Source organism: Drosophila biarmipes, unplaced genomic scaffold (assembly GCF_025231255.1).
Source record: "Drosophila biarmipes strain raj3 unplaced genomic scaffold, RU_DBia_V1.1 ptg000004l, whole genome shotgun sequence".
In the NCBI taxonomy this organism is placed as follows: Eukaryota; Metazoa; Arthropoda; class Insecta; order Diptera; family Drosophilidae; genus Drosophila; species Drosophila biarmipes.
The window spans coordinates 2,217,493-2,228,745 of NW_026114526.1; positions in this window are offsets into that span (position 1 = coordinate 2,217,493).

Genomic DNA, 11,253 nt, shown 5'->3' on the forward strand with positions numbered 1-11,253 from the left:
GTGCTTGGGGCGAGGTACACTGGGGCTCGACAGGCTTACCCCCGAGCTCACGATTTCAAGTCACCAGCTTTCACTGCTCTAAGTCTGGTAAACCCTCCAGGCGTAACGCCAGGACTTCGTTGGCAGGAATGAACAGACCGCCTTGACTTAGCCGTGTGGTGCCTCCTTAGACCTCAGCCCTTTCGGCTGTGGTCTCAGTTCGGAGATTCCTTGTAATTCCCAATCCCGAACGTCTCGACGTGACAATCTTGCTCCTTGTAGGCTCCCACGGCACTGCTTGTTCGTAGTTTGCTTGGTTGGTATTCGTTCAAATGCCCGCCAAGTCTCCGCTCTCTCTTTCTCCATTCTTGGTCTCGAAACTCTCTTGGTCTCCAAGCCCTCACGTTCTTCAAACTCTCTTGCTCTCCAAACTCCCTTGTCTCCAAAATCTCTTGCTCTACAAACTACCACGTTCTCCAAACTCTCACTTTCTCCAAACTCTCACGTTCTCCGTCCTTGCGCTCTTCGCCGCGCCGCCACTACGCGAATTCGTAAGGAGTTATTCAACTCCTCACATTTCCCCCTTACTTCGGGAAAGATTTAAGAAATGTCAGCGCTTCCACCCACAATATCGATATCGCAGGTGCGGCGTTGCCACTTGCTCGCCGCGATGTTCATCATCACCGATATTTCCATATTGCTTGTGCCTATCGCACTATCGTCCAGTGCCAATCAACCGCCTATCGAGGCGCCCCCTTCCCTGTTATTGGTGATTCTGCAAAATTTGCGACTTCTCCAGGTGAGTTTCAATTTCCCTTTCCCACTTTCGCTCTCATCCTCTCTACGACTTTCCTTCACTTTCATCCTTCATTCGCCCTCAGCTGGCTGACCCGGCTCCACGCGGACCCCTTCGAAAGCGGGAGTGGAGAGGAGAGGGGTAAGTAAGCTAGAGTTTTGTCTTTGCCTCCGCTCTAACCCTTTCCCTTCGTTTCAGGTTGCTGCCCTGTATGCCCCCTTCTTATTTTTGCTTACAACCGCGTCCCCGCCGCCTTCCGGTTCTTAGCTTTTGTGTGTTTATTTTGCAACATTTAATTTCACGGTTTCACCTGGGTCTCGGAGGCACCCGCGGTTCGGCGAGGTGGGTGGGCATGCCGGCTCCTCCTCCACGGCTCGTCGCAAAGAGGCCTGCCAATTAGGGTCCTCCTCCATCTCTCGCAGCCGCGTTTTCTCCGTACTCCTCCGCGCCTCCAGGTTCAGCCGGAACTCCAGCGTAGCTGCTGCTACCTGCTTCTCCTGGCTGTGACCTTGGTTGTGCCGGTAGGATGCGGCCGTCTGTGCCGCTGGTGGCCTTCCGAAGCCGCCACCTCCTCTGCTCCAGCCGCGGATCTTCGTTCAGCTCCACGTCGCTGTCGGAGCTGATCACCGGATCGGGCTCTCCTCGCCTCGAAATCTGCCGCGAGGTTCGGGTAGGCCGTGTGGTTGACCATCCTTGCCCCGGGCAAGACCTCTTGCCTTGATGGCTGGCAGCCATCGCTTTCCTTGCATCGCTCCTTGTCACTCTGGTGCTCATGGTGGCGTTCTCGCTAAATGACCGTCTGCCCCCGGACGTTCCTAAGGGCTCTCTAGGATTCAAGCATAATTTCCACCAGGTTACAAACGGCTGCCGTCCTCCCAACACACTGCCGCTATGCATTACTGCTTAGTGCCGTACAACCACCTTTTTCCCTCAATGGATTTGTCAGCGATTTCGCACAGTTTACCAATGGCATCGATTGTAGGTAGTCTCTTTCGAAAACCATACTGCATCTCAAGGAGGCTGTTGGTTCCGACGTGGGCACCTTCTAGCAGGGAGTCGATTATTCTTTCAAGAATTTTACCCACCGTATCCAGCATGCAGAGTGGCCTATACGAGGAAGGCTCCTCCGCTGGCTTGTCCCCCTTTGGTATGAGTACCAACCGCTGAGTTTTCCAGCGACTAGGGAACACACCTTCTGTTAGGCATGCATTATACATGTCAACATACTGTTTTATGTTTGCTTTTATGGCTATTTTTAGTACTTTATTCGGGATTCCATTAGGTCCCGGTGGCTTGTCGTCTTTTATTGTCTTCAGAACCTCAAGGATTTCCTCAGGACTTGTGAACTTTATGCTTCTCGTGTCTACGATCTGTGCTATACGCTCTTGCTCAGGAAATAGTGTTTCGACTATCCTTTTTAGGATGACTGGGCATGTCGGCGACGGTCTACTAAATGCCCGAAGCCGTTTTGTGACGAGTTTATATGCGAAGGCCCAAGGGTTGGAAACTATTTCTTCGCATATATTATTAAAGCACCTGCGTTTGCTTTCTTTTATGAGTTTTTCCAGGGCTCGTCTTTTTTCCGTGTAGTATATCTGGAGTGCCCTGAATTCGAGTCTTCCTCTTGCTAATTGGTATGCGCGTCTTGCTCTGTGGCATGCTGTCTTCCGCAATGAATTGGTTCCACCAGTATGCAGGTCTTCTCCCTTCCTCTGCATAGATGCATCACAGGCTACCTTGGTGTAATCTGCGATGCGGTTTGCCCTTTCGTCTGATGATTCGTTTGTAGAGAGGTCCGAAGCCAGTCCAGCACTCACAAATGTGAGGTCAATGATGGAACTTGTTCCGACTCTAGAGAAAGTCGGTTTTGTTCCAGAGTTCAGCAGTACTAGCTAAAGTGCGGCGAAGATCTCCAGTAGCGCCCTTCCTCTCGCATTTGTTCGGGGGGAGCCCCACTCCGTAGTCCAGGCGTTAAAGTCCCCGGCAATTACGGCAGGGCGATTTTCCCGGGCGTCTTCTGCAATCTCTTCGAGCACAGTTATTGCCTGGGGGAGGCTAAGGCTTGGCGACAAGTAACAGCTATAGAAAGCTATACCATTCACATGGGCCCTGGCGAAGCAATTTCCGCTTTTTTCCTGCTAATCTGACGCCTTGGGTTTCCGCAGCTCCATATTGCCTATTTTTTGCTACTATTTGCTAGCCATTCACCGGAGTTTTTATTTCTATATTGCGTAGTGCCATGTCTACGTTTTGCTCGATGACATTTTGCTCCAGCAACGATTGGGCAACCTCGCAGTGGCTTATGTTGATCTGAAGAATCTTCATTAGGCCCTAAGCCCTTGCAAAGCCCTCCTGAAGTACGAACAATTTCCACTCATTGTTGGGTGGTCACAGTCCTTCTCCTTCTCTCCTTCTCCTTCGCGCCGCAGTTGTAGCAGCAATTAGAGTAGTCCTTCTGGGATCTGCAGTTCTCGGCTGTATGGTTGAACTCTATACACTTAAAGCACTTTTTGGGTGTTATCTTTGACCGGATTCTGCACCAGGTCCATCCCAACCTGAGTTTTCCCTTTTCCATGAGACGCCTCCCTATGCATAACTCTTAATGTGGCGGTTTGGGTGCCCCGTACGCCGCCCGTAGTCCTACCCCCGCAGATTCTGGCAGTTCCACATCAAACTGTGACTTAACCGCACATATGACATCCGTTTTGTCAGTGGTCTCGCCGTTGTCCTTCACCTCGATCAGCGTTGTCTCAGTCAGCGCTCTGACGTCGACATTGGACCGCTTTCATTTTGCTCTGAAGCTCTGCGGTTTTTGGGTCAGAGACCTTGTTTAGGAGGATAAGCAGTTCCCCCTTTGCTGTTCTCCTGACGGCCTGTACAGCTTGACCTAGGTCTTCCAGCTGCGAATCTGCCTTTACCTTTTTTAGGATGTCCGCGTAGGACCCTCCAGTAGATGTTGCGATAACTATCGCGTCATTTCGTGGCGGACGTACCTTGGGCTTCCTCGCCATCGGTTCTACTTTTTTCCACTCCTATGGGGGTTTTTGGGGCTTACTGGTGCTCTCGATCGCAGCATGTTTGCTTTCGGAACGCACATCTTCCACGTCGCGACATTCTCACTGCCTGCTCTGTGTGGTATGTCTCCCTTTATCACTTAGACTGGGTACTTTTGTGTCTGGGTCCTAATCTTTCCGCGTATGCCCTGAATCCAGCTGCATGCTGAGGAGGCTTCCACCGCCAAAGTCTCCCTGATCCCTCGCAGCGTTTCTGGTAGTGTCTGCCTGGACAATGCGTCTGCCACCACGTTGAGCTGTCCTTTCCTGCACGCTATTTCAAAGTCATACTGCTGCAACTCAGGGCCCATCTGGCGATCCTTCCTGAAAGGCTCTCGATGCTGTTAAGCAACTTCACTGCCATGTGGTCCACCTAGCAGTGGTACCCTTCCAGATATGGCTTAAGTCTCGGGATCGCCCTAACAATTGCCAAGCACTCCTTCTCGGTCGTGGAGTAGTTTTCCTCGGCACCGTTGAGCGTTCGGCTTGAGTAAGAAATCACCTTTTTGCCACGTTTAGTTTCCTGGGTCAAAATTGCCACGATACCGTAATCACTCGCGTCCCTTTGCAGAACAAAAGGCTTTTCAAAGCTCGGGCACGCCAGTCCGGGGTCTGCCACCAGTCTTGCCTTTACCTCTTCGAATGCCGACTGATGTTCCTGTGTCCACGCCCACTTGTTGCCCTTGCGCACCATATCGTTAAGAGATTTGACTATTTTTGCGAAGTCAGGTACAAATGGCCTTCTCCCCTGGGGTCTCAGTGGGTCGCCCTATTCCCAAGGTCTCTCTGTCGTACAGGGCGCTCGGTGGTCTTGCTGGTCTGCCTTGAGTAATGAACGCCGGTGTGTAGCCTGTAGATTCCGAAACACTCGTATTTACTGCAAACATGATATCAGGCCATTTTATGTCCCAGTTTCTCTGATCCTGCCCCGCGAACTGCGCACGGTCTCATTTGCTCTCTCCGTCGGGTTCTCCTGTGGGGTATATGTGGCTGTACTTTTTTGGCTGGGTTCTTAACTTTCCGCCCATATCCTGAATCCAGCTGCATTCTGCATTCCGCCGCCGATGTCTCCTTGATCTCTCGCATCGTTTTTAGTTGTGGCTGTCTTGACAATGCGTCTGCCACTACGTCGACTTTCCCGTACGCTATTTCGAAGTCGTACTGCTGCACTTCCAGGGCCCATCTGGCGACCCTTCCTGAAGGGTTCATGATGCAGTTGAGCCATCGCCATTTGGTCGGTTACCACCTTGAAGTGGTACCCTTCCAGATATGCCATAAGTTTCCAGATCGCCAAGACGGTTGCCAAGCACTCCTTCTCGGTCGTAGAGTAGTTCTTCTCAGCGCCGTTAAGCGTTCGGCTTGAGTAAGAGATCACCTTTTCGCCTCTTTAACTATTTTTGCGAAGTCAGGTACAAATCGCCGGTACCATGATGCTACACCCAGGTACTGTCAGAGCTCTCTAACAATTAACGGCGGCTCTAGTTCGGCGATGGCCGCTACCTTTTCCGGATCCGTGCCTATTCCGTCGCTAGGCACTCTATGGCCAAGATATCCTTCTTCAAAAATTGGAATTTTTCCGGGTTCAACCTCAGATTTGCGTCCTTCAGGCGCCGGAACTCCTTTTTCAAGTTCGCTTTGTGCTCTTCTAGTGTGCGCCCGATCACGAAAATATCGTCCTGGTACGCATCCGGAGACATCTCGGGACCAATCACACGGTCCAATACCCTCTGGAAGGTTGCAGATGCTGAATGAAGTCCGAACGGCTTTACTCTCCACTGGAATAAGCCCTTTCCCGACACTGTACGCGCAGTGTGCTGCCTGCTGCTTTCTTTTAGGGGGATTTGCCGTCCTTCAGGTTTGCTTATGTACCGTGCTTCCCTCAGTTGGTCGAGGACATAATTTAATAGAGACATTAGGTAGGCAACCTTGATAGACCTAGCGTTGATTTGCTTGAAGTGGACGCACAGTCTCCACTTGCTCGTCTTCTTCTAAACCATGACAAAGGGAGAGCTGTATGGGCTTGTTGAGTGCTTAATGTACCCCATTTGGAGTAGCTCGTCCACCTTCGCATTGATCTGCCCTTGAACATTCGGCTTCTTGGGGTAGTACCGCTGCTTTATTGGTTTGTCGTCCTTCATTGTGTTTCCTGCTGTACGACTGCCACCGATAGCCTGTCCTCGAGCCATCCGTGGTATCGGTTCCTGGCTGGTATTATCACCTCGTGTCCAGCACACCTTATCTGGGTTCGACCTGCGTTAGAAAGTTCCATCCTAACACCAATGAATCCACTACCCCTGTGTAGTATCAGCAGGCTCATGGTCAGTCGCTTGTTCCCGAATGCGATTTCCACCTCCCGCTGTTCAACGATCCCGCCGCACCTTCCGTCTGCCAATCTAACGCCATGTCCTCGTAATCCTTCCGAGGCAGTCAGGTTGTCCGCGCAACCCCCGCTCGCCTCTCTGCGGCTGAGATCGCTGGGCATTTCCCGCCTGCTGGCAGCACTCGACGCTCCTGACACCTACTTTCCCGCACACCCAGCAGAACAATAGCCGTTGGAGTCGACATCCTCGCGGCCAGTTTTCCATAAAAATCATATAAATGTGCATCACAATGAGGTTAAATCAATTCATAACGATATTATACATTTGAAAAAAATATGAAAAACAAGAAAGGAAGTTAACTTCGGCAAGCCGAAGTTTGTATACCCTTGCAGTTATAAAAAATAATCAATAATTTTATTAAATTAAATTCAAAATTCTTAAAAATATAAAAATTTATATTCCCAAAATTATAAGATACCATGTCAAAAAGCCCCAAAGCTATAATTTGTTTCAAATTGTTCCGACCACTTATCCGATCGTTACTATGACAGCTATATGATATATTCGTCCGATTTTAATAAAATTTAATATGAAATTCAGAACTTATTAAAATGTTATTTTCAAACTTATAAGGTTTATGTTAAAAAACACCAAAGATATAATTTTTATTTCATGTTTTCCGACTAATTTTCCGACCGTTCCTATGGCAGCTATATGATATAGTCGTCCGATATTGATAAAATTTAATTCGAAATTCAAAACCAAATAAAAATTGTTATTTCCAGGAGGTTTTAAGTTAAAAAACACCGAAGATATAATTTTTCAATATTATTTTACCACTAATTTTCTGATTGTTTCTATCGGGGCTATATGATAAAGTCGTCCGATTTTGATAAAATTTAATTCGAAATTCGGAACTAATTTAAAAATGTTATATCCAAGCTTAGAAAGGTATATGTTACAAAACACCAAAGATACCATTTTTTTTAATTCTTTCCCCGATAGTTCCTATGGGAGTTATAAGATATAGTTGTCTGATCCTGCTGGTGACGACTAATATACTACTTGCAAAAGAAAGAAGACTTTTGGGAAAGTTTCAGCCCGATAGCTTTAGTAGAGTAGTAGTTTACAAAATCAATCATATCATTTATCTACTTTCATAAAAATCATAGAATTCTAGTTTCTTATGTGGAATTGTTAAAATCAATTTTACTGATTATAAGACCGTAAAATGAGTGGATACGAACAAAAAAGTTTAACGCTCAGGCAGTATCCATTCATTTTACACGTGGACATTTTTGTTAAATACGAATTTTCAAATGTGACTTTGTACATTAACGTGTTGCATATAAAACTTTCAGGAATGTCGATGAAAATACACTTTAGGGTTTAGCCCTAAATAATTAATGCCGCTTTTGAGAAATAGGAAAAAAACATAATCTCTAAACGATGGCATTTGAACAAATCATGTTGGGAAAGCGTACAAAGTATTTCAAAGCACAAGCCTGTAGCTTTACTAATTCGCAAATAAGGCTAAGTGTTCAACCCACAAACAAGACGTTCAAAACCAAAAACTATATACAAAAAAACGACACAACATTTTTGGTTGCAAAATTTTGGTAGCCTCCAAAGTCATGGGAAAACCGAAACAATATATTTAAAAGGGATGAATATAATTTGAATGAAAACAACCTTCTCAGTTGAGTTCTGAATTAAAACTGAATTTTATTTTCTAAGTCCCTGCTTAGGAAACTAACATGAAATTCGTATTCTGGTCTTATCTGTGGCCTACGCAGAGGCCGCGTCTGCCTGAGCGAAACCCCCGCACAGAAACCCTTGGTGCAGTGTGAAAAACATCTCAAGTGTTTATCTTCGGTTAGGCTCAAGTCGCCTACCCTTACAGATTACAAGTACTAACACCGCTCCCTGGCAGGGTCTAAAATTACAGATCATAGATTATGGCTCTGGTTCGATTTACAATTCACAATGGTGAAAGCCTTTTGTCTTTAACTTCTCCGATTTAAGACAAAGCTAATGTTTCCTGATTTTCCAATGAGCTACCAATATTTTATCATCAGTTCGAGCAGTACAATCTGACCTTAAAGTCATTATTCCTTGTTCAGATAATCTACTATCTCTATTTTTGAGTTTCTACACTGAATTATAGCTGGGAACTGGGATAATTTTATAAAGTACAGAAGAATGTCTACCAAACAAGATATTTTGGCATTAATTATTAATTTTTTTTCCACAAATAAACCTCTACTTCTGTGCCAGTTATTTTCCCTGGCAAGACTACATTTTCAGACAAACTGTCTTTTATTCTGGAAATCTCATTCTTAACTGACTAGGTCTAATATATTTGTATTTACTCGGCCATGATTTATGTGTATTAATAGGCTTATGATACCATATTGCATTTTCTCGCATTGATCTATAATGTTACTTAGCTGTTTGGTTATCACTAAAAAATTGATAGACTCTTCGTACACATAATAAGATTGTTGCAAAACCGCTGCCATGTACTTGATTCTTTCGTTCATTCTTTTAAAATTTAAGTAAGCTTAATCAGCCGTTTTCTTTTAAAATGTTAGCCGTAGAATCGACCAAGAAAGTATGTTTTCTACTTAGCTCGTTAATTGCTCAGTAAGTTTTTCATATTATCCTCCATTTGTATCCTGTCGTCTTCATCAATTATTCCAAATAGAATGTGATAATGCGATCCCAGAAACCAAATGGAGCACGTTTACTTCTTGATTTTCCCTGAACCATAAAAAGTTTATTAGTTTATTCTATGTCTTAGATCTACCTTTCTGTGTTACTCAGAACTAAAAGACATTGATCCTCAAAACTATGAAGCCGTTCGCAAATTACCTTCATTTTTGGTGTTAGTTCTTTACCTTTTTTAGGTAGTTCAAAGTAAACGTCTGTATTATAAAATGTTATTGAATTCCAAAAGGAGTCTGCAATTTCAACATCCCCCATTGGGTCTAAATATATTGCCGATATCTTTTTTATCTTTTCTATTGCATACCTTGGCTGATCAACTTTAGCTGATGTGTTTAACAAGACAATTTGTCCTTTTTCTATATTTGGACTCCACTTTCCATTTAACCAAGAAGTCTCTTCTAATTTTTTGGATTAATTTCCACCTATCTAAATTACCAATTTTCTCATTTTCAATTGGTTCAACAATATTTAACGGTGGTCTACCAAATAGAAAAATGACGTGGAATTAATATGATCCATTTCATTCTCAGAAGTATACAATGGCCTCGATTTCAAGCATGCTTCTATTTGATATAAAAGTGTTGACATCTCTTCGTATGTCAGACTATTTTCCATAATCACACGTTTCTGCTTTATGGTGCTTCATGGATTTAACTCCCAAATACCTCCGAAGTGAGGTCCTGCCGAGGTGATAAAATGCCAATCAATTCTATCTTTTTCGAGCTGCGCGTCAATCATTGTGTTTTCCTTGATTGCTTTAACTAACTCATGATCTAACTTTCTTGAAGTTCCTACGAAATTGGTTCTGTTATCCGAATAGATATTGGCAACTTTTCCTCTTCTAGCAACATATCTTCTTAGGGCTGCTAGAAACGCATCCGAGGTCAAATCACTTACCATTTCTATATGTATGGCTTTGGTGGCCATACAGACAAATACTACTTGTCTCAATTTCTTTTTCTGCTTCCGAGCACTTTATTTCTAGACTGAAATGTTATTCCTGTTGTTTCTTAATAATGATCTTTTCAGCTCGTTTCGGATCCTTCACGGATAGAAAAGAAGGATAGGATTCTTTTTTAATTTTTTATTGAAAGAATTTATTTAACTATACTATTATTTGTATAATTTTTTTTCAAAACCGGAAAACTTCTCCAAAATTTGTAAATGGGATCATCGGTTTTGATATATATTAAGAATTTACCAAAACCACATCTTCTTTGGATTGCTGTCGAGGCCAATGATCCTTTGGCTCAGACAGCCATTTCGGACCTTTCCACCATAAGTCACAGGTAATCGGTTGGCTAGAACTAATTCCTCTAGATGATAAATCGGCAGGTTTTTCCTCAGACTTCACATGGTTCCATTCGGTATTAGTTAGTTCTCGAATGTCATCCGTTCTTGGTCTAATGAATTTGACCTTACTATCACCATTTTTAATCCACGCTAAAGTTATAAAGGAATCAGTCCAAGCATAGATTTCTACTGTGGTATCAATGGATTCATATATTCGTTTGATGAGTTCACTAAGTAACTCGGAAGCGTCTACAAATCCATGAAGCTGTATTATTGAACAATTTTTGGAACTAATCCATCTTGGGATTCGAATTTTTTCGAAAAGCAATAAATTTTCCTTAAAATTTAACCAATAATCTTTTTCTCCCTTGGATAATTCTTGAACCCATTCAATCTTATATATCCATAGTTTTTGAATAAAAAGTTTTCCTAAAATAGTTACAGGAGCCAGAAGCCAGGGTCATATATTTTTGATAATGTTGATAGCACTTTCCTTTTGCTAATGTTTTTCGACTCCCCGCCATTAGCTTTGAATTGAAATAAATCCTTTTGCGGTTCCCATTGAAGCCCCAGGGTTTTTACGCTTTCATTTTCTACAAGAGTGAGAACCTTGTAATTTCTGTATCTTCTACAGTTTCCATTATTTTTAAAGCCCATTTCCTAAATTCATTCCCACTTTTTGTAACTCTTGAGAAATTTATATATTTAAATTATTGGCATCTTCTATAGAATCAGCACCAGTCATTAGGCCATCATATAAAAATCATTCCTAATTATCTCACTTACATTATTGTTTTTGAATTTATCAGCAATATCTACTATAACTCTTGTAGCTAAATATGGTGCAGATGCAGAACCATATGTGTTGTCAATTTATCATTTTTAATTTTTTCATATGGAGAATCTCTCCATAAAATATATTGGTACTTTTGATCATTATCATTAATATTTATCTGACGATGCATTATTTAAAGGACCGCAGTTACCACAAATTACCATTTTCGCCATTTAATGATAATGTCTAAAATATCTTTTTGAACTCGTGGACCAACCCACATTAGTTCGTTTAAACTTTTTTTAT